Genomic DNA, 23,621 nt, shown 5'->3' on the forward strand with positions numbered 1-23,621 from the left:
AAACCAGAGGTGCTCAGAAGTAATGCCTGTGCTTCCACAGAGATACAAATTCATCTCAGAGACCTTCTGTTCTAGGCACAGAAATCCTTGTTTTGATGAGTGAGGTAAACACCCCAGAGCGACTTACCCAGCTTACATTTTTACATAGTCTCCATTTATATAGCTGGATATATACTGAAGTAGCTTATTTTAAGTACCTCGCTACAGCGTACATCAACAACTGTATTTCAAGCACAGTTTCATGACCGTTATACTAGCTACACTCATCTGTAATGACCCCTGATCAGAGTCAGTGACCCTACAGTGTTCACACATCCTCGACAGATACAGTATCTGCAGTCGGTCAAAACAGACAAAAATGTATTTGCTTTCATAGAAAGTAAGAATAAAAGTCAAATCTGACATTACATTGTCTGAAAAATACATTTGTAATAAGCAACACATCTTGCTTGTCTTTATTTCCAGCGAAGATGTACAGTAGTTTTTTTTTTTTTTGTCACTTACCAAATATCTTTTGTACATCAGCTATAGTGCTCCTTTGCCATTATGGGGAGCAGGCCTGTCTGGCAGTTTGTGAAAGCTTATCATGCAGAAATCTGTTTTGCTTTATACATAATAAAAACCTATGTTCTAGATGTGAAATTAATAGAAATCTACAGTTGTGCTTTAAGGGTTTGCAAAAAACATATAGCATGATTTCAAATGTTTCTCCGAAACATGTCCAACTTCACCACATAATAATGAACAACATTTAAACACAAAATGACTCATTTTCACCTACATCTTTTTCCCACTTTTATTTTACTTGTCAGTTGCCTTGACAAAATTACAATGGATGAAATGTGTCTAGAATTATCTATGAAGCTGAAAGTCAGGGACATAACTCACAACAGCTGTGAATCTTGACATCCTTGTCCCTGTTTTACTTCCCAAAGTCTCTGCTGATGGGTCTGTCCCTCAGGATGTGGACAGGCCTCTCCATCTCTTGTAGTGATACACGCTCACATTCTTATGTGGAAACTGAAAATGAAATGATAACAAAATCAACTCAAACACACTAATAGCATTCTCCACTTAGAAACTGCAGGAGTTAAATTAATGCTTTTGTGGAAATGTAAAGCAAATATCAGTTTTCAGTGGGAGAAAAGTCATTTAGAGGGAAATCTGTATCCTCTTCCCTTAGTGCCTCTTCCCTCACTACTTTGTTTATCTAGATACATAGAACTTAGAGACTCAAAGATTGTGGGTGTGTGTGTGTGTGTGTGTCTGTCTGTCTGTCTGTCTGTCTGTTTGCCATGCCCAGAGTTACTGACGCCACCATCATCCTCTCATTAAACATAACTTTCCACACAAAGACACTGACAACTCTCAGAGGGGCCACCAGATGAACATCACTGACAGAAATGTGCAGAGAGCTTTGCTTTGAGCGGGAGAGACGGGTAAGCAGGTACGGAGTGCTAAAACAGGTGATATAGTGATGAGACCGTGACACTCAGGCACCGTGTAAGACTTTGGGGCGGGGGGGGGGGGGGGGGGGGGGGGGGGGGGGAGGGGGGGGGGTGGCTGGGCTGACAGGACCGAGTGCTCCTGCCGCACCAGTAGGCTGCATATTTCCCTACCCCGACACTCCTTTCTGACAGGATGAGTGGTGGTGGCAGCCTATGCACACACAAGGAAGAATGAGTGCAAAGGTAGAGAGGAGGAAAATACATATTGATTAGGTGGCATGGTGGGCCCCCACTCCCCAGACAGGTCACAGATTGGAATTGTAATGAGTGGGATTATCACTCCCCACCCCCGACCCTCTGCACCCACGCCCCCCCACCTTCCCCCCATGCACGCACACGCACACACACACACACACACACAAGCAGCAGGGCGCGGGGATCTGCCCTGTGTGGAAGACAGGAAGAGAAGTGCCAGCAAGGAACATACTGACGTTAATTAACAACATCTGACACAGATGCCATGCTTGTACTCGCGCAAGAGGTGGTCCAGCACGTTATTACATTTTGGATATTTTCTTCTATTTTTTCCCCTCCTTTTTCCTCTTGGTCTCCTCCTCACTTTCTAAATCTCCACTCACTCTCCTCTCCGTATATGAGGGATGCCGAAGCTGTATTGGCTACCAATGCACTAAAATTGGCTTTCATCGGTGGCCATTGTTCGAATCTGGGTAAACGGCTCTTTATAATTCCCGGAAATTAAAACATGCAGCAGAGATTCATGCAGTGATGACCATTTACATCCGCACCTTGTTTTTTATCTCTTCCCTTATTACTCTGATCCGTTAAATAGTGACTTACAGCGAGCCGTGAGACTTCCCAGTCAAAACCCCAGAGGAACGTTCAGCTGAATTGTATGAAAGAGACTAATAAAGAAGTAAACATGTCCATCATGCAATGCTGAAGCAAAGAGGCTTTTGAAAGCAGGAGGATGAATGGAGCTCATCTCTGCAGTTGCGCCGAGCTTCCGGAAGGGAATTTCACAGAAATACTGCCGTTTCATTATGATAACATGCGGAGAGCGATGACAGATACGTTCGAACTTAGCCCTAAGTTCTAATCAACAGACTTATGATTAAAATAGACGTGTGATTGGCCATGTTTCAGTGAACGTGTTGATAAGTGGAACATGTAAAATCATTATTTGGTATGCTATTTGTGAGAGAGGGAGAGAGAGAGAAAGAGAGAGCAGCTTCATGAAAGACGGGAAGATGGGATCAGTTTTCTTGCAATCACCTGTTTGTGTCGCACTCTGCAGAGCTGGAGCAATGCCAAGAGATATGCCATTGTTTGACGAAAAGAGCAAACGGCAGGATTTCTGTTTACTCATCCACACCTTGTAAGGGTGAGGGATTTTTATCGCACAAAAAGGCCAAATAATTAAAATTTGTCTCACCGCTTTCATGTTAAAAAATGGGTGGTCATTGCTTTCTGTGCCTCTGATCATGGGGGGATGGAGTGACCTTTACAGTAATTATGATCATATATCATGTTTAAAATGATACCCTATTCATCCCTTGATATTGAAGGCCGTCATCTGCTCATTTTTATCTGACCCTGCCGAGTTTTGGACTGGGGCCACATCAAGGAAATTAAAAAATTCAGTTGTGATTCATCTTTGCAAAGACGGCCAGGGTAAACAGACAGAGGGCACTGAGAAGCCTTCAATGAGAATGCAAGGACACTAAAGTCATTTCCCAAAACATACTACTTATAATTACCATTTTTTAAATGTTATGTGATGTCAGACTGATTGCAAAAACATGATCTGTTCGCACTGTCTAACAGCTAGGATGTGCTTTACATTGACAACATGACTTGACAAGCATAGTGAATATATCTAATGCATAAGGTCAGCCTACATTGACAAAAGCATAGGCTCCATCTTTTGTTAGATCGTGCTTAACACAATAACATTTTTGAAGTGGATTAGCCAGATTGTAGCAATATCAAAATAGAAATGTCAGTTGCAGTTCATTTCAACCGCATCCTGAAATGGTGACAATGTAGGGCTGTCAGATTTCTAGTTGTGTCATGTGTCAGTCCTGACTCCAGTTACAGGACTAGCATCAAGGTGCAACTGTAATACACTGGTTTGGGGTTTACAAAAATTGCATGCTGTGTACTCGGCATTAGACTTCACCTTGGTTACGTGAAATGTGACTGCCATGTCTGCAGGTAATTGCACAAAACTGCAAAAATACTTGTGCATCTGTAACAGTAGATACAGTCCTTAAATATATTTCTACTCAATACAAAGTTTTACAAAAAAACAAAACAAAACAACAACAACATAGTATGAATAGGATTGTTATTATACACATTCTGCATAATTTTCTAATAATAACAATAATAATAATAATAATAATAATAACAGCTGTAGTGAAAAGCTTTCTTAAATCTGAAGACACACATGCAAATATTTATATTGAAATGTTTATCCAATGGTGAATGTATGTCATCTGAACTGTATGCTGTATTTTACAGTCAGTTAATCCATTACCAGTCTCACTGCATGGTGTCCATAAATTTGTTTCAGCGGCATCAAGGATAAGCCTCCCAGGTAGCATTCAGGGTGGGGCAGCTGAAACGATATGCTGCCGCCACCTGCTGGCAAGACGCTTTTGAAGCCTTTTTCCAGCTTCCCTCCTCTCTCCCTCCCCCTCGCAGAACCGCAGAAGGACATTACGGACTCAATCCGTGTCTGTTTCACTCATGCTTTTACTTCTCCTATTTCAGATTCTTCTGCTTCGTGTGTGTGTGTCTGTGCGTGTTATGGTGGGTGTTCCATGTTACATTTAATGCACATTAACTAGCCTATAATACGCATTGCAAGAATTACCGATTTCTTAAACTATCATGAAAGTCATTCCATATTCTACAGAGTTACACGTGTTTAATTACTTCGTTTTGCGTAACGGCGAATGATGATTATATGTTTTTAGTTTAATCAATATTCTGATGGTTTTGCATTGTTTCTAGTATTTCACCTGACCAGACATCATCGAGCCTTGGTTAGCTAAGTCGTCACTGCTTCGCGTTTTCCACAGTAGTTTAAACTTTTCAGCAGGCTTACCTTATCGTGCGGCATTAACGAACAACAATTTTCAGTTTCAATTGTGCTATTGTAACTGGGTTATTCAAAAACAGGATTCACATCCGTTTTCTAATGATATGGGCATCCCCGAAAGACTTACACGAATAGACATCTGTCGGCACCCCAGGTTGCTAAGTAGTTGTCAGAAACTGGTTGAGGTGGCATCAGTGCCCTAACTGATAAAGGCGCCGGGAGGGGACCTCAGCCCAGACAAAGCCGTGGTGCTTTTATTCAAATTGCATTTAAATACCGCGTGCTACAATAAGACAGCGGTGCTCAAGTGTTTCCCCGTTCTCAGATATATGTCTAAGTCGTATCCTAGTTTTGACTACGAGTTATTCATTTTGAAGTCAAATTAAGTAGGCTAATGCAACCAAGAGTAAAGGAATAGGCCTGTTTTAGAATTAAAAATGTCATAGCTCCGTGGTTCATTACCAGTGTGATAGACTGCACAGAGCTATACAGGTATGCAACATATAAGCTTATAATTTCATTTCAACACGACAGCACAGCTTCGTGTGGTTACTGTTAGAAACACAATGATGAAAACATTAGCTTTCCTCAAAATATTCAGATATTCGTATTCAGGATTCGGATTCAGATCCGGCATAAAGCTCTGTCTCCAGGCTTTTTTCCCCGAATCCTGTAGCCGAATTACTCTACTGTAATTTGAAACTACCCAATGGAATGTAAACGAATTTCTTGAATATATAACTGGGAAAATGGTTCAAAGAGCCGTGGCTTTTTTCGCTGAACCTGCGCGTTGTCTAAGTAAATAAATAAATAAATAAATAAATAAATAAATAAATAAATAAATAAATTGTCTGCATGTTATCTCATGGGCGTACCGAACTTTGACCACAGGAGGTAAATCTAACAAAATTAATATGCAAAGGAGCTGGCCTCTGGAGACCTATAATTTTATTGCAATTGATTTTCCTTTTTTAAGATTAAACAAAACAACACAATACTACTTTCTGTGTTGATGCGAGTTCATGCGTGTGCGCGCATAGCAATGAGAATCTGAATTAAAATAACCCGGGACAGCAGGTGGGAGGATGACAAAAAGTAATACTCAACGAGAAAAGTTTCAGCAGTGCATTCGTATAATATTTAGTTGATTGGGTTCGGTACAATGCCCTGGCGATATAAATTGGCCGATGTAGACCCATTGCAGTGAGAAAGGCATGCACTTGCTCTTTAGCCTCTATTGTAAAGGGCGGGCAGACTGAAAGCAACATGCTGAGGCATCTTTTTTCCACGAGTTAACTTAATTAAACTTATATCCGCGCTACACTCTTTTCTAAGCGAGGCGGTCACAGCCAATTATAATTTCTCAAAAGTTCCATTTCAGAGTTTAGCACATTTGATATTGCCCATTTAAAACAATTTCTGCAATTGAATCCACAATGGTTCCAAGATTTAGACCCTGCTGTAATGAATTGGTCTGAAACATTAAAAAGTTACTCGAAAGGATAATAATAATAATAATAATAATAATAATAATAATAATAATAATAATAATTACTACTACGTGTAACTTTTCAATGTTTCACACTAATATTATGTTTAGTTGGGTGGACGGTTCTGTTGCTACGGTTTTGTATTTATTTATTTATTTATAATAATTCTCATGTTTATAATGATGCTTCTTTGCCTCTTGTTCAACTTAAAATTAAGCAATGATTTTTTTTTCGGTGATTAAACGGGAAGACAAAAAAGCAACAACAAAAAAACTAATTTAAAGAAGAAAAAAATGTATAACGTCTACATTTTAGCGCACGAACCGGAATTATTTTAGTATAGCTTAAAATAGTAATATTGCACTGTAAACGAATTTTGCCACAAACCAAATCATAAAATCCAATAAATGCATTCTTGAACTTGCTTTGAAAAAGAACGTCAAATGATAATTCAAAAATGAAGGCCTGCATTTCGTCGATCTGTATCGAGTCTGGCAACTTTAACTGCATCGTTTTCCTATCAAAAATACTGATATAAATCAAAACAATATGACAACATTACGCATGTCATTTTATGTTCCTAGCGCGGGTCTAAGTTGCTCTCCATAACAATAAATCAAATGTAGCTTACTAAACCGTGTGCCGGGCTGGGAACCCGCGTGCCTGTTTCTAATGCTGTAATAGATTTTTAGCCATCATCTAATGGTATGTGACGGATACGGTCATTTGTCGTTTACTTGTGTGTCTTGTACTAGTGCAGAATATAGACAGTCAAATATTTGGTATTGTTTTCAAAAGATATTGTCTTATATCTGTATCCTACTGTACCGACAGCAACAAGAAAAAGTACCACAACGACGAAGCAATAAAAAAATCAGAAATAAAATACTATCACTACTGCTGCTGCTGCTGCTGCTACTACTGCTAAATAATAATAATAATAATAATAATGATAATAATAATAATTATTATTATTAGTATAATTATAATTATAATAATAATAAGTATTATTGTTATTATTATTATTATTATTATTATTATTATTATTGTACATTTTCAAACGTATTACCATCTTCTGACGAAGTTTGGATCAGAATAACTAATAAAATACCATACCATACAAAATACTTTTAAAATGTGGCTTTATTTCTCGTTTGCAGGCTTTGACAAGCAGTCTAAATATTGATGCACACACAGAAAGTGTGGACAGTGATTAGAGTGTGTGATGACGAAGGTGACAACAATCCATTGGGAGCGTTTTACCATCGTTTAAGTGAGCATCAACAGTCAATTAAACGGGTCCAGTGGACAACGAGTCTGTTTCATTTGTAAGGGTAAACCTAAGAACTTTCATTGAAATTAAAGACGTTAGTGCGAAACAAATGCTAAATTTCATTTTCAGCTACATTTTACTGTACCGCTGATTCTATAAACATCACCAGCGCCACGTGGCTGAACTTTTACTTATGGTTATTTTAACTTAATCTTTTCATAAAATAGGTTTTTATCCAATGTTACAAACCGTGATTCGGGCTAAGACCACTTCACTGGGGCTTGTCTGTATACAGCTCATTATTACCGATGCGTTGGAAAGTTCTACCAAAGGGGTCGGTCCCGAGAGCGAGTGTCTCTCTAGGCTTCCATCCAACCAAACCAAACATGGGCAGACTGATTTTCAAAGATTTTTGCTCCAGGCCAGAAGTTGCTCTTCGCATTGAGAGAGAGAGAGAGAGAGAGAGCGAGAGAGAGAGAGAGAGAGAGAGAGAGAGAGAGAGAGAGAGAGAGAGAGAGAGAGAGAGAGAGCTGTCACCAAATATGCACATCGAAATTTTCCAATCAACATTTTCAAATATGTATCATATTCGTTTTAATTTTGATGTGCATATTTGCCGACACATAATGTTCGGGAATTACAAAAACACGCAAAATGTCTAAACGAAGTAGATATACATTATAGTTATTGAATTACTTGATGACTGATTGAAACGAAGTTAAGTGCGATTTTTAAAAATAATTTACCGCTGCAAAAATATTCACTGGTCCTTTACTGGCCGCTTTAATAATGCTGTCAAATGCTGTAGAGATTATAAAATATCGGCATATGGTTTATTTGTGTAAAGACATTTCAAGTAGTTGTAACAGATAGGATTTAGTGGATACGATACTTTTATCTTCAGTTTTTTGGGATATGTTTTTGTTTGAGAAGATTTTGGCGACACTATTGACACTACCAGTATCTCTGCATTAATCTGTACGTCAACAAGAACACATAATTTGTCAGTATCTTCAAAAGATTTACATTAAACATCACTTCTCTGTGTATATTGTCTGTGGTCCATTTTGTGAAGTACTGAAAAGTTCATTATTTCATTACAGTTTATAAGTCATTCCTGTCATAAATATTCATATAGATTGATCTTTTAATAAAGTAGGTAAACTTCATAAAACTAATATCAAAAACAGTTGTGTGCTTGAGAGAAGAGTGACGAAGTAATACTGCCGAATACTGCAGAACGCAGTTAGTTCAAAGAATGCTATGACTTCTCTAATATTGGATTATTTGTTCAAACCAAGGCCAACATTGGCATTTTTCTTATATCATGTAAATTGAAAACATTTTTCAATGTGGCTATTAAAAAAAAAAATTATAAATTAATGATATTCAAACTTTCCTCAATAATTTTGCAATAATCCATATCATTGAGTCAGCTTAAACTTGTCATCTCGGTCAAAAAGAAAATATTCTTAAAACATATGCATGTATGCATCATAATCAGAGCAAACTATGAACCAGTACTATCACACAGAATTGCCCACTGTACAACTGGATCTCTGGCTCAAGGACTGACCAATTCACTTATTTGAACACTCATAATTGGATCCATATTTACCACTATGAGGAAAATCACACTCAATCTCAATTGATTCATATGGAATACCCTTACAATTTGCACCTATATTGATTATATACAAGGATGTGATTGTGTACAATGTCTCCCATTGTTTTAAAGAGACATTTGAATTTATACCTTTAAATCTTCTGTAATCTAATTAAGTGTCAAGTAAGTCTGAGTTTCAGTAGTTTTACTGAACCCCCCCCCCCCCCCCCACACACACACACACACACACACACACACACCCACCAACCAAACCAACCCACCAACAACCTACCCTGCTGGGTTGTCAAATTCCCTACTTTTCACAACTGAGCTGGAAGTGGAATTTCATGAAAACCAGATGAAATGTTAAAATGCTGGGCTTTCATGGAAAAAACCTGTGTGACTACACTAAAGGTTTTAGAGCTCCCCGTATAGCAGGGCATGAATGCAATGATATTGCTTCACAGACAAGCGTCTCACTAAACCTATCCGGAATTTATCCGCAAAACATACGGGACATCGAAGTTATTGTTCTTTCAAATAAAATGTTACGTTCCCAGTTGAAGACAAAGTGGACAAAATTTTTCTAATTATTTCAAGTTTGCGGATCGAATCATTTTTCATGTGTGTCCATTAAAATTCACAGGCTCATTGACCCCTCATATGGGCATCTGTGCTGGCGTGGTAGCAATCCTGGACCGGGTGCCGCATACTTCCCCATTCCCATCACGCTCAGCATGAGAAGGCTTATTAGGCACATCTCCTTACAGTATGACACGAGCAAAATGGCGGCATTTGCACATTTTCTTTGCGTCGCAGACCCCGGTCCCCGGTCACATTTGTTCAAGTTAATGTGAGTTAATTTTGCAAATAATGCTTTAGCAAATCGCTTCTCCAAACTGCTACATCATTTATGGAGGGACTTCAGTGAACTTTGAAAAATTAATGCCTTTAATTTTGGTTGATGGCAACATCAGCGGAGCTCTGTAAATTGCAGTTTAATGAGATTTTGCTACAGGGGATAATCTGCTACTGACAGAAAAACATCTTGAAAACATCTGTAGACCTCTGATTTCACTCTGACGATTAAATCCCACCACAAGACACAGACAGCAAGGGAATAGAGGACAACCAGAAAGTACTGAACGAGGAACTGCTCACTGACAAGCAGACAGTCGAAAAGTTTTCTTTCTCAGCATAACCAAAGTAAATCAATTTGTCTGACTAATTAACATCCAGCTTTATCTCAGGGCAAAGGACTATCACTCTGCGTACTGCTGTGTGTGACTGTATATAATGGAGCACACAGCAGTAGGTAAAAGATACCATGGAGGATATGCCCTGCTAACGCAACCCTATAGGTGCAATGCAAGGGTCATTATTTTCGTATGAGTGACTGGTTAACAGAGCTTCTCATTTTGACAAATACTGTCATAAGTGAAAGAAAAAAAATATCCACTGACTTTCGCCCTCTGAAGAAGTCAAGGGTGGTTTGGATGATTTCAGCAGGCAACTTTACTAGAAAGTCCTACATTGAGAGTGGGTCCAACCTAGCAATGGCTTATAATAAAAATAAAGACACATGTTTTAACACTGGGTGCTTGCAAGTCAGGAAAATGGCGCCACAATATTCTGGATAATGTGTAGAATAGGCTGAAAATCTTGAATGAATCTGATACATACATAGCAAATGTATAGAAACATCCATATACATTGTGCATTAATGCAGAACGTTCATCTGACAATTCTCTTTAAAATCTTGACTAGAATCTACTTTTAAATCCAAATGAATTTGAACCACACTGTGTATTTCTTTTTAAATGGATGCATTGAATGTACAAACTCGTTTTATTTTTTAAATATGTGTAAGATTATTCTTATAGTAACACTTGAATTAATATATTTCCGTAAGTAAAGAAAAATAACACTTGCATGAATTTTGTTTGCACAGCACCACTGGATTGAACTCTTTCTGTGAACACAAATTAACATATAGTCAGTGTAAACTTGTCTTAAATTATTTTTTATTGACAAATCTAAACATCTATTCTGTTATATTTATTGTTTTTCATGTTAAAATCTGGTGCAAGGAAGAATTATGGGGAAACTATTTCAATGAGGTTCAGAAACTTGTAGCATAGAATCTATATAGTGTCACATACATGGGTACCATTATTACCTTTAAAATTCAGGACAACTGAAATCTTTGAAATGAATACTGTTTTACGGGGGGGGGGGGGGGTCATTATTGATACTGATAATTGATCATTCATATATTGACAATTGCATTGATATAATTGATTTTAATATGGGCTGATGGTGCTAATGTGTTTGATAACTTGGATCAGATTTCACAATTCAGTGTTATAATACAAGTTATAACCCTTAACTCCTGCCTCTGCTTCTCTCTCTCTCTCTCTCTCTCTCTCTCTCTGAAATTATCAGTATTTGCAATAAAGCTGACTGCAAATGTATTAAAAATCTTATAGTTGCTATAACTCAAACTCACAAACAAGCACACACAATCACAAATCATTCGTTTTGACTGAGAATAGAAACTGCGATGCATTCCCCAGAGGTCTGTGCAGATGTGTTTAAAATTCTCACCTATTATTTATTTACAATGTTTGCATTTTTGTACTAAGCAGGATCTTTGTGACCTTTCTCAGCGATATTTCTATAAAAAAAACAGATCCTAATCATCACAGACTTTGTATATCATCAAACGGGTTCAATAAATGCCTTCTTAATCAAGGAATATTAAGCTGATGTATGCACAATCCAATTGGATTTGATGTGCAGAATTTAGTCCTGTTATCCCTTTTGGAATTCCTGACATTTATTGCTCCATTCTTATTCAATGTTAAAAGAACCACTAATGAATTCCATGTGCAACCCTGTAACCCTGGAGCATAAGAAGATGTGTTTCTAGTTGCCTTGTGGCGAGGATGTGTCTGTTATGAAAAACATTCCTGCTTTGAGCATGCCCCTCACTGTAAGATAAATAAAACACAACGTTTTCATGACAAGGAGCTTCATAAGCCAAACAGGGCCATCTTTAACCAAGTCATTCTGAAACATCTTGTACATCTATCTGTGTCTGTTCCTCCAATGCAGGGATCTCAAACTTCAGTCCTAGGGGGCCAATGTGTCTGCTGGTTTTTTGATGTTTCTCAGCACTCAAGTGCATAATGTGATTTAAAAACTGATTGGTTAAAGAACACACCCACACACCTTATTAGCAAGGCCTAAATTGGCTGCTGATTGAAAAAAAAAAGAAAAGAAAAACACACAAAAACCTGCAGAAGCTGCTGCCATCCAGCACTGGAGTTTAGGATCACATCTTTATTGCTGTGACTTACACGTTGTCATACAGTTTTTAACCTTTGTTGATAAACAGACCAAACAAGCTTGTGTGTGCACACAAACACGGACACACACACCCACCCACACACACACACACACACACACACAGACACACATTATACGAACACACAATGCACACACATAAACCGTAAGCAACGCCATTTATTAAGATTACTTTGTTTGAAAAATAAACCGCACTAACCATCTTGCCAGTGTTCCTTACGACCAAAAAAAAAAACAAAAAACCAAAATGAATAAATGAAAGCGTGACTAGGAGGGCCAGGCTGCAGCGTGTGATCCTTGTGGGACGCAATTGTCTTTTAACCGGCCTGCTCCTCTCAGAGTGACAAGTTGAGTTAGGACCCATGATCGGTGCCATGACCGGTGCCAACAAAAAATCACGCGCCCCGCAGGGGGGGCGGCGCTTCGGTGGAGGGAACGGACAGCTCCTGTCTGGCAGTGCCATTACACGCCGTCGGGGAGGCAGCGCATGTCACGGCGAAGCACGTCACGCCGGCCTCCCCGCCGGGGCCCAGAGAAGGCCGGCCAGCGCACGCGGTACCCCATGCCAGCGCGGTAACCGTCGCCACCGCTCGTCCCCGCGCTCTCAAACGCTCCGCGATGGAGGACGGAGGAAGGGGAGAGAGGGACAGAGAAAGAGTGAGAGAGTGAGAATGTTTTAAACATTTAGATTTGTGCTCTAAATTGTGCCTTTCTTTCAGCTGTCAAAAACTGAATATGCAAATAAGCATCTTGAAGGAAAAGTATAAAAGTAAACCACAAATGAACTCGCACGCTAACAAAAACTGTTTATTACACATTCAAACACTCTCCAAATAGTTAACACCCTAATAATTTGACCTAAATGAAATAGACCCAAAAGAAATAGAATGACTAATATGTTCACCAATGCGCACTTATTTTTATTTCAAAGATATGACTAATACAACTTATTTTCAGCTTTTGTCTTTACAGACCATATTCATTTCTTACAGTATTCAATAAAACCACTCAAACTGCAAATTTGTTACTAAAATTAACATGAGAATATCTGGATATAGCAAAATAAGTACACTGCAATAATATAAACTTTCAATGATGCAGCAGACTACACAGGGTGGGTGGAGTGTAGTATATATTGTGCATTTAATCTGTACTGTAGATTGCTGTATGCTGTATTTTTGTTGAGGGGAAGCAGTTTTGTAACCCCAAAATAATTTATGTAAAATAAACAATAGACTGTATCTTCTATATATATATATATATATATATATATATATATATATATATAGAGAGAGAGAGAGAGAGAGAGAGAGAGAGAGCTTTTTCTTTGCTTCCCTGTCCTCATCCACTGGGATTAGTCTTATCTCCCATTACCAGCACGCTCAGGCCAATTCCATCAGCAAGTGGCCAGGCAAGCAACCCAGTGAAGATGCTCAGAAGTCACGCTTGCACTGTAGTGCATGACAAGATCATACAGGACAGCTTGTCATCAACAAGCCATTTCCTGGTTGGACAGCTAATCTCTGTGGAGGAAAAATCACCAGGCCAGACTGAGGCACTCGCCGTACGAAACATGTGTAAGCGGTGTAAATCTTGGCATGCTAATGCTAAAAAATAAATTGAAAAATCACAGAGAATACAGTCTATTTCTCTTTGCTATGGGTATGCTTGATAATTCCAGCTGTGCCAAATTAAACAGGGAGCTGTTTTCATTGAGGTTTCATCAAGTAGCCTGGAGGACCTTTAAGGACAGTGAGGTGATACTGGACTACATTGAGTACTAGGACTACATGCCAGTAGACAGTCCTAATAAACTGCGGGGCATTAAATCATTGTTACAGGCATATGACCTGTCACCCAAAGTTCTGAGCAGGCCAATGAAAAACTCTAATTAAAATGCTGATAGATTTACTTTGACTCCTAAAATAGGCAAAAAAAAAAAAAAAAAGGAAAGGATAAGATAACTTTATTTGTTTTTGGCCATTAAGTTTTAGCAGCAAAATGGCTATTTTCCCTCCTGTCCAAAAGATGTCTTAAAACATCACACGCAGCTCCAGAACGGCCATAGTAAACTGGATTCTACTGTTCACCCAATGAGGGGTCTAATGGAATTAATAACGTCAAGAACACATTGTGGGAATTCCCATGTGTGAGCAGTTTTTACTGTTATACTGCAAAGTATTAAGAGATGGGATGACATTCCATCTCTGGAGGATGGAATGTTTCCATTTTCAGAAGGTACACATGTTTCTTTTAGAGCATGTGAACCTTTTGAAAACCTTTTTTTGAGTAAGATATAGAGATGGGTACACATTTTTTGTGAATAGGTGGACAAGGCTTATTTGAAAAACTTCAAAATGAAAGCAATTCACAATAAATTGGTGAACAGACATCACAGGAGTACTGCTACATGTTTTATACAGGTATCAACTCAATCAACACTAATGTCACACACACACATACACACACACACAAGGTACATACATTTCTTTAAATGTGCTTTGCTGAATGTTAAGTATTATTTTATTTCTAAAATGAATGCATTTTATATCCTCTGAATATTTGGCATGTAAGTGATTTACAGAACCTTTAATTACTACAATGTTTATTATATTGTCTATAAAGAAATTTAGAGCCTCATATTTCCTTGGTATTGCTGAGAACAAGCTGCAATTATAGGTACAGCTATCTGTTTACTTGATGAATTCTGCTTCTTCTGCATAGTTTGATAAATAAGGAAAGAAGTCAAACCCTACTTTATATACAGTAATTAAAGTGAAAAATACAGTCACGATGCAAATCCTTAATTGGACTCCAAGTGAGAAATGCAGAATTTCTCTTTAATAATAGGAGATGACTGGGGACAGAAAAACAAAGTGTGCTGAAATGTGGTTTTGGAAGTTCAATTAATCATAAAACTGGAAACAACCAATTTAGCATAGCTCATTCAGGGATCTCAAGGCCCAGGTAATGTTCTTTTAATCATCTAGCTACAATATTAGCCTTCCTGCATCGTAATATTGAAATAAAACAAGATGCCGCATGCTCTGAGGGTAATGCTTCTCAGAAATGTTGCAGAATAGCGTTTTTAATAAGACAATATTAACGACGGGCAGGTAAATCAGACCCACCATTTTCAAAGACTGCTTCATTAGTATAAGTGGAGGAACACATGTAAACTGCAAACTGGGGATGACGTGATCATTTAGTTACTGATGCACTGATCCAAGGAAGAGGGAATTATTTCTGCAAGGATCACACACGTTTTATTGCTCTTTTAGGGGAAGATTATTCTAAATCTTACTGTCATGCCAGGACAAATTTTGAGATTCAAAAGGTTTCATTATATGCCATTTTGTTTTCATAACTGATAGAAGGACATTTGCTCTTAATTTCATACCAAAATAAAAAAAGTTTTCCATTATTGACTCACTCATTAAGCAAGATTCCCCACCATCTGTGAAGTGGCGTGAACACACCTGCTTCATTTTAGGACTGTAATGGCTTTTCACAATGTTCATGGGAGCTTTGAGATTTAAACTAGCAGAGGGAAAGGGAGGCAATCTACTTGTCAGTCAGAAGGGTTCATTAACAAAATATGCAGTACCTCACTTCCATATGGATAATTATAGATAATGCTAAACAAAAAAAAGGTCCTGAAAAAATCTCCATCACAGCAAGAGAATGCAGGACTATAGTTTAGTTTAAATTCACCTCAATTACTTATTTTGGTCTCCGGGCCAGCACCGGTTTCTGAATTCTGGCCTTTTCTGAGAGTGTAGCCAGTGCTCACGGTCAGTCAGAAATGCCCTCTCCCAGATGTATCTGTTTTTTTTTTTTTAGAGAAAGTCAGACTCTGCCATCATGTCCTGCTGAGGTCTTCTGAAACCAGAGATGCTTGAAGTGAAGTCTGTTACGTCAAATCTCTCCGAAGGCCCTTTCAGGTCTGAGAATCCAAATGTCTCCTGTCGCATAAAGACATTTCGGACAGTCTGGTCAGATGGCAGTCTTCACCCCACCCCCCACCCCAGACCACCCTGGGCTGGTCAAGGACCCCTGCATACACCTGCCATAAAAGTTAAAAGCTATAGTCCCATCTCCTGCTTTGAAGTGTTCAAAGCAAAGTTGCCTGACCTTTGATGCAACTTTGGCGCAACACATGTTTGCACCACGTATAGACTGGTCTCTCTATGAACAACAAGGGATTGTTTACCTACATGTGTGAAGTGCATGCAGCCCAGCCATGCATGGCTGCTGAACAGAGTCATCCATTTTCTCTGATGGAACTGCTCTTTGATGGGAAAAAGTAAGCCGGAAACACCGGGCATTACTTTCAAACTAGGCATCCCTAACATGTGTTCATCAACTTTTGGCTTTCTTTTAAGCACAATCACCCTCTCTTGGACATATATTATATTATTGCTGCCATCAAGTCAAAGTGAAAAAATAATATTCACCAGAACAACAAATGTATTTAATGAGCTATAGTTTTATTATTATCTTTGTTGTAGTGGTAAAGAAAGGTACATAAATGATATGTACAATGGATTTCATAAATGGGACACTAAATTTGCCAGTGTCTTAAATTATTCATAATTATTTTGTTCAAATTTGAGCTATATAATAGTTTGATTAAACAAAATGTATTTACCCTAAAAATGTTGATATATATATATATATATATATATATAACTGAACACTTTTAATGATATGTTGCATAATTTTAACTATATTGGTTTTACCCTTGCTAATGAAGAAAATACCATTGTGTGTGCGTGTGTGTGTGTGTGTGTGTAATCAGGTTTGTGAATTTGTTTTATCATAACAATCACTTGTGTACGAATGTTCGATTTGCTTTATATTTTATATTACCATACCTCTTAGATTTCATGTAAGGAAGGGAAAGCTAGGGATATGGGTAACATTAATTAGTGTAAGATAGAATTGTTATTGTTAGGATAGCATTGATTGACTTAAACACGCAATGACAGAATCTTTCCCACATCCAAGCAGTTTCCTTTCCTAAAAATAAAACGGTAAAAAAGGGATGGGGGAATGTGCACTTATGAATGTATTAATGGGCCTGCTGTCAGTAACATTGGCAATATTAATAAAGTTTCATATTCAAAATACAGTAGACTCTCATAGATAGCCTACAGACTGGGGCTTGGAACCAGAATCAAGATCACTAATGCAAATAAACCAGCTTTAAACAGAAATGAGTCTGGCTTATCATTGATAAGAAAATACTACAAATGCTATAAATTTCAGATAAAGGTGATACCATGTCACTGCACTGCAGTTAAAAGAATAAACTGCAATATGTAGATGTCAACAGTGCTGCATTAAGGTCCACAACAAAATTGACTGTTTCTCAAAAGCCACATAATGTAGCATACTTTATAACTATAATCAGTTACAGCTGTAGCCTTTCAGCCGCCCTTGGCGAGATTGCAAACTTTTTGGGGTGGCAATTGTAAAGCAGGGAGGGTGGACGTCACACTTGGATTTCTGTCTTTCCATTTGTTGGCCATCCCCAAGCCTGAAAAAGGTAGGCTGCTTACAAATAAGTACATCAATAAAGTGGAAAACAAAAAAAGGCAGGGTGGGTATTTTGGTAGCATGGCCTACTCACAGGCCTACATAGCACACCATCTTCCTAAAGGTACAGCTGGTAATACTTCTCAGATATCTATTGTTCTGCCTTTTATGGGCGAAAAATTGACTACAGGGACAAAACTATGCACAGAAAGCATTTAAACGTATAGGATAACTGTCAATGAACATGACATCACTTGTTATGGGTTGATAGATAGTGTCTTCAAAAAAAGCATTTATAGTGAAGCTATCAATTGTTTGTCAGTTGACTACCCATGGGAACTGGCAAGCTAGTTTACAGACAATCCACATATTGATTGCAAGTCTTAACAATGGTTTTGATGAAAGTGTTTCGAACTGGTACTTCTGACAGTCCCCATTCGAACCTGGCATTAAAATTTGTCCGTGATCAGATCTGTGTGGCTATGACAGACAAGATCCAACGTTAAAGGCCAGGAAAATGCTAAAAAAAAAAAAAGCGCACTGAAATCTGATCATAGTCAGATCAAGAAAACCACCTCTGGAGATGGACGGGGACGAATTATGTTCATGTTTCTGAAAAGTGTAAAGGCTCCAAGCTGCAGAAACAGTTCAGTTTTTCAGTCCTGCCTTTGTGTGATGATGTCATCTTGCAAGGTCATCCCTATTCTCAACAACTCTCATTTTTAATTTCTTTATTTAAATGTACATCATCAAACTGCACATTCAACATTGTGAGAAAAGGGTTCTTATCGGTGTTGATGATCCATAAAGGAATGACAATCTTTCATGTTGAAGTAATCACTTGTGTTGTCCTCTAAGGCAATGATGGGAATATGGGACTGCCCACTGGAGAAAATCCCATCTGCTCTCAAAGCCAGACAATTTCCCAGAACTGCTCTCCCATTGGAAGCTCTGTGTACTGACTTATTGCTTTTAATAGGCCCTGTACAACTGTGGCATGGTGGAGCCTTCCATTATCGAGTTTGCATTTTATCCCTGTGTCCGCATGGGTTTTCTCTGGGCATTCCAGTTTCCTCCCACATTCCAAAGACATGCAGGTTAGATTAAATGGAGAGTGTAATTTGCCCCTATGTATGAGTGTGTGAGTGAATGGTGTGTGCCCTGCGACAGACTGGTGAACTGTACAGGTTGTATTCCTGCCTCTCGCTCAGTGCATGCTGGGGTAGGCTCCAGCACCTCCTGTGACCCTGAGCAAGAATAAGCGGATATAATGGATTAATAGAAGTTATGTACAAATGGTGCTTCACTTACACTAAAAAAATGTACGATCATTCTGTTGCCAACTCAGGTGTCCAGCTACTACAGGGCCACACTGACAAGCTTTTGGAGCTTGAACTTCTCATCGGCCCAAAGTTTATATCACAGCTGTTTGGATGTGGACGTCCTTTTTAATGCCAGGTGGAAATGCACTGTTAGAGGTCTAAAAAGCAGCCGATGTTTTTGAATTTCTTGATTAATTTTATTTCCCTCATTACTGGGAAACATGCCCAGGTTCACAAAAAATCCAAAATAGAGCCGCGTTTCCACCAAAATTACCTGGAACTTTTAGTCCCAGGAACTACTTTTCAAGGAACTAAAAGGTTCCTTCAGCCCACGGCTGATTAGCCCACTGACATATGAAAAAATGACGTTGTCGTCGGTCCATCTGTCCTATGATTTCTTCTGTAACCCCATACTACCACCGAAGTAGTCTACATTATTTTCTAATAACCGGGACAGCCCAGAGGGGTTTATTCCACTTATATACAACAGGTTACCAACAATGATTATATATGGTTACTTTTGTATTTTTTTTATTTTTTTATCGATTTAATCACCTGGAATTGAAATATTCTTCTGCAGCCGTTTGGGCTTATTTTACCGTTGTCAAGCAAAACTGTCGTTGGTAGTTGAATTTGGACCGTTGTTATGCAACAAATAGGATATAACAGGCCAATAGTCAGATTGTAACTGTTTTATATATCCTCTCAAACACATTCATTATGTTTTTATGCGAACATTCGCTTTCATGTCTTGACATCCGAAGCGACCGAATGCATTCACATTTATATGTATAACTGGCAACAACAGCAGAAAACATGCACACGTTGTAAACAATTTGCTGTTTGATTACTTTCTCATCGTCAATTCCATATCGCAAATCGCAAAATGACAAGAATAGAACGAAAACTCAGACTTGCGTGAAAATTTAAATTAGTAGTGGTACAGCCACCGTTTTCTTTCCCTCGAAGTTACTGCTAGCCGAGCAGCGAAGTGTGCCCTCCAGATGCGAACCATGCACCATAAATTAGTCCATAGTCTTCCTGGTCTTTTTGTGGAATTGAAGAATGGCAGAGTAAAATTACGGCAGTCTGAATATGCTGTCCCAGCACGAATGCTTTTTATAAAAAAAAATTATAAAACGAATACTAAAGCAAGAAAAGAACAGAAGAGCACACGTTATAATTCCAAGACGTTGGCAGGCTATAACCAAAACTAGGCTACTGCGCCGCATAACATACAAGTTTGATTTGAAGTTATTATGAAAATAAATTGGTTTGCCGCTGCATATTTTTAAACATGGCGGCTGAAAACAAACACAAAAAAATGCTGCGAGTACTCAACCAATCAGAAATGTTCAGCGCTGAAAGCTCCACCCAAAAGGTTCCTGTACTTTCGGAAAGTACTACCCCGCAAGCAGGAACTTTTTGGGGGGTAAAATAAAGCCCCCGGAACTAAGACCCTAGTTCCTGCGGTGGAAACGCACTGAGTTCCTCAAAAGGTTCCTAGTTCCGGGGTAAAGTTCCGGGGTAAAGTGCCGTCATGGAAATCAATTCATGTTCTCACATGATCTGATTACTGTTATATTGATTATTGGTTAACTTAACACTATAGCTGCGAATCGGAGTAGCCTATATTTATATTTACACAGACAAATTTAAGAAAAAACCTGAATAAATTAGTCGAGAAACATAACAAATGTGGATGCTTCCATACAGGTGTACTACATGATACAATTAAGCAATTAACATCCTATCACGCTCTCTGGCATGTATAAAAATGTTAAACAGGCCCAGTTGACCTAAATTTTGGATCAAGGTGGCAAGAAGAAAAGATCTGCTTGTCTTTTAAAGAGGGTTCATTATTGGGGCATGGGTGGCAGGAGCTTCAATCACAAAGACTGCTCAACTGGCTCATGTTTCAATAGGAACAGCGACTAAAATGACATTTTAGTGCATTTAGATCTATGGGAAAGACACCAGTAAACAGGGTCATAAATTGTCATCAAAATCATACATTCAATTACCGTGATGCTTGTGCATTAGTGTGATATGTAAGGGAAAGAAATAGAGCAATTCTTTCTCAGGTGACTTAAAATGTCAATGCAGGATGTGTCAGCAAGAACAGTCTACACGAACGGCGACTACATAGAGATGGATATTATAGTAGAGTCGCAGTGCATAAACCCCTCATTACAAAAACTAATACACATTCAGTGAGTTCTGTGGTTCAAAAACCATAGGCACTGGTCTAAAAAGTGATGTAGTCAGATGTGTTATCCTTCACCATAGTCTCGACAAATGGGTGAATGCATGTGTGGCATACACCAAGAGAATGGCGCAAACCTGAATGCTTGACCCCAACAGTGAGGATATCTAGTGGCTCTGTTATGCTGTGGGGGACATTTTCCTGTCATGGTTTAAGTCCACTTGTTCCCTTAGAGACAAGGGTCACTGCAAATCAATACAAAGTTATTCTGAGTGATCACCTTTATCCTATGATAAAACATTTCTATCCTGATGGGAGTGGTGTCTTCAAAGATGACAATGCCCTCGTCCACTGAAAAAATCACAGGTGGCCTAATACTTTTGCTATGGAACCTAAAGAGAAACCTAAAACTATAAAAACACAATAACCTGAAGGAGGGAGGGAATCAGATGTAGCCTGAAAAGATGTCTATGTCAGAAGATGCACATTAGAAAGTTTCTTTGACACTGTGGGTCAAGTACAGACAAGACAAGCTTTGTGACTAGGAGAAGTGATCACGCAGGGATAGGGTAGGTTCTGGAATGGAGACATCTTACTGTTTAAGGTTTGAACATTGACTAGAGGTATGGTGGAGCCATTCACTGTCCTGTAGGCTAACACCAAGGCTTTAACCTTGATGTGAGCTGTAACCGGTGGCCAGCGAAGCTAGGAGGCATGTGACATGAACATGTGTGAGAAGACTGTGGTCATGCAGCTGCTGTATTAGCTTCAGAGGGCTCCTAGCACAAGCAGGAAGACCAGCAAGAATAAGAATTACAGTAGTCCAGGTATGAGAATACCTAGGCCCGGACTAGGAGCTGTTGTGACTAGGTAGTGAGGAAAGGGAGACTTTGTTGTATAGGAAAGGTCTACACGTCTGACAAAACTGATCAATGACGAGAAACAAATAGTTTCTGAAAAGCAGACAGGGCAGAAGAGCTGCCTCAAAGGTCCACATCAGCCGTTGGACTGGACAGAAAGTCCAGAAGAAAGAAGAAACTCTTGAATCCTGATATGACATCCTTCTCCAGAGAATATTTGGACTATGACTGGCATTAAAGCCCCCAATCCACAATTCACTGGTCACTACATTGTCCTCATGTCATTTTGCAGAACTTACAGCAGCAGGCTACTTGGAAGTTTTGATGTACAGTAATTTACTGTAATGGTGGTAAAAATCCAGCTGTTGACTGTGGATGTAGGTATTTGTTAGTGGGGTGACTAACTGCTCTGCTAGAGGTAAATTCATCTTGAGCGCAGTGTCCAGCCGCCTCTCACCCAGGAGACAAGAGTTCTAACCTCACCAGATCATCGCTACATTGATCTCGCAGTATATTCATCTAGTGCGTGGTGAATTGCTCTGCCACCTCTCACCCTAGAGAGCTGGGTTCAATCCTTGGTCATTACGTAGGTATTGCTGTACCGTTTCATTTTTCACAGTTTGCAATTAGCATTATACTGTGTTTACAGTAAAGTCATGGTTACTGTGTTTCACATTACAGTGACAACACTGAAAATATATTTACAGGAACATACTGGTGACCAGTTGCAGGGAGGATACTGTGATTTTCACAGGAACTTTTTAACAGTGCTCTACCAGATCTCATACTCAACAAATCACATACACACATCACTACATGCTCTCATATTCAACCTATCACATGCACACATTACTAATGGGGCGCCTTTTTTAAACCAACTGTCAGACCTCTCAGGTACTGTTTATTGCCTGTGCTACTATTTGATGGCTACGCTTGCTGCAGATCACAAACTGCACCCTCTACCACCCCAGCTTCCACCTGTTTTTTGGGTCTGATTGTAGGTACTGTTTTTTTTTTTTTCCTCCCATTTAGTGGGGAATATTCATCATGATCCCTGTTTGATAGGTTAGTGTGTGCTAGTGTGAGCACAGACATACCTAACGCAGATCCATTCAGTGCCAAACCAGAAATAATTACTTTGCATATCCATTAATATATTTAATTTAAATACGTGAGTCATCCTGTCTGAAATATATAAATATATTTTCCCCATTTTTGAGCACACAATATAGCTCATTACCTTATTGTTTATTCTACACAGATCTTTGCCCATCTTTGTCCAAGATGTGAATGCTCTTTGATGGGACTCTATGGGATAGCTGTTATGTCCTCAAACCTGACTTGGTTAATAAAGGGGAGCACATGACAATAGTGCATAT

The 23,621-nt window shown here is 38.8% G+C and overlaps 1 long non-coding RNA gene across 1 annotated transcript in view; it reads right to left on the bottom strand.

The window, feature by feature from the left end:
- Positions 1–23,621, bottom strand: part of LOC118225900 — a 38,585-nt gene that overhangs the window by 9,342 nt on the left and 5,622 nt on the right. The window contains exon 2 of the long non-coding RNA XR_004764924.1: positions 889–1,020. This is a non-coding gene — a long non-coding RNA (uncharacterized LOC118225900). The remainder of the gene's footprint in view (positions 1–888; positions 1,021–23,621) is intronic.

This window comes from Anguilla anguilla, chromosome 4, assembly GCF_013347855.1.
Source record: "Anguilla anguilla isolate fAngAng1 chromosome 4, fAngAng1.pri, whole genome shotgun sequence".
Classification (NCBI taxonomy): Eukaryota; Metazoa; Chordata; class Actinopteri; order Anguilliformes; family Anguillidae; genus Anguilla; species Anguilla anguilla.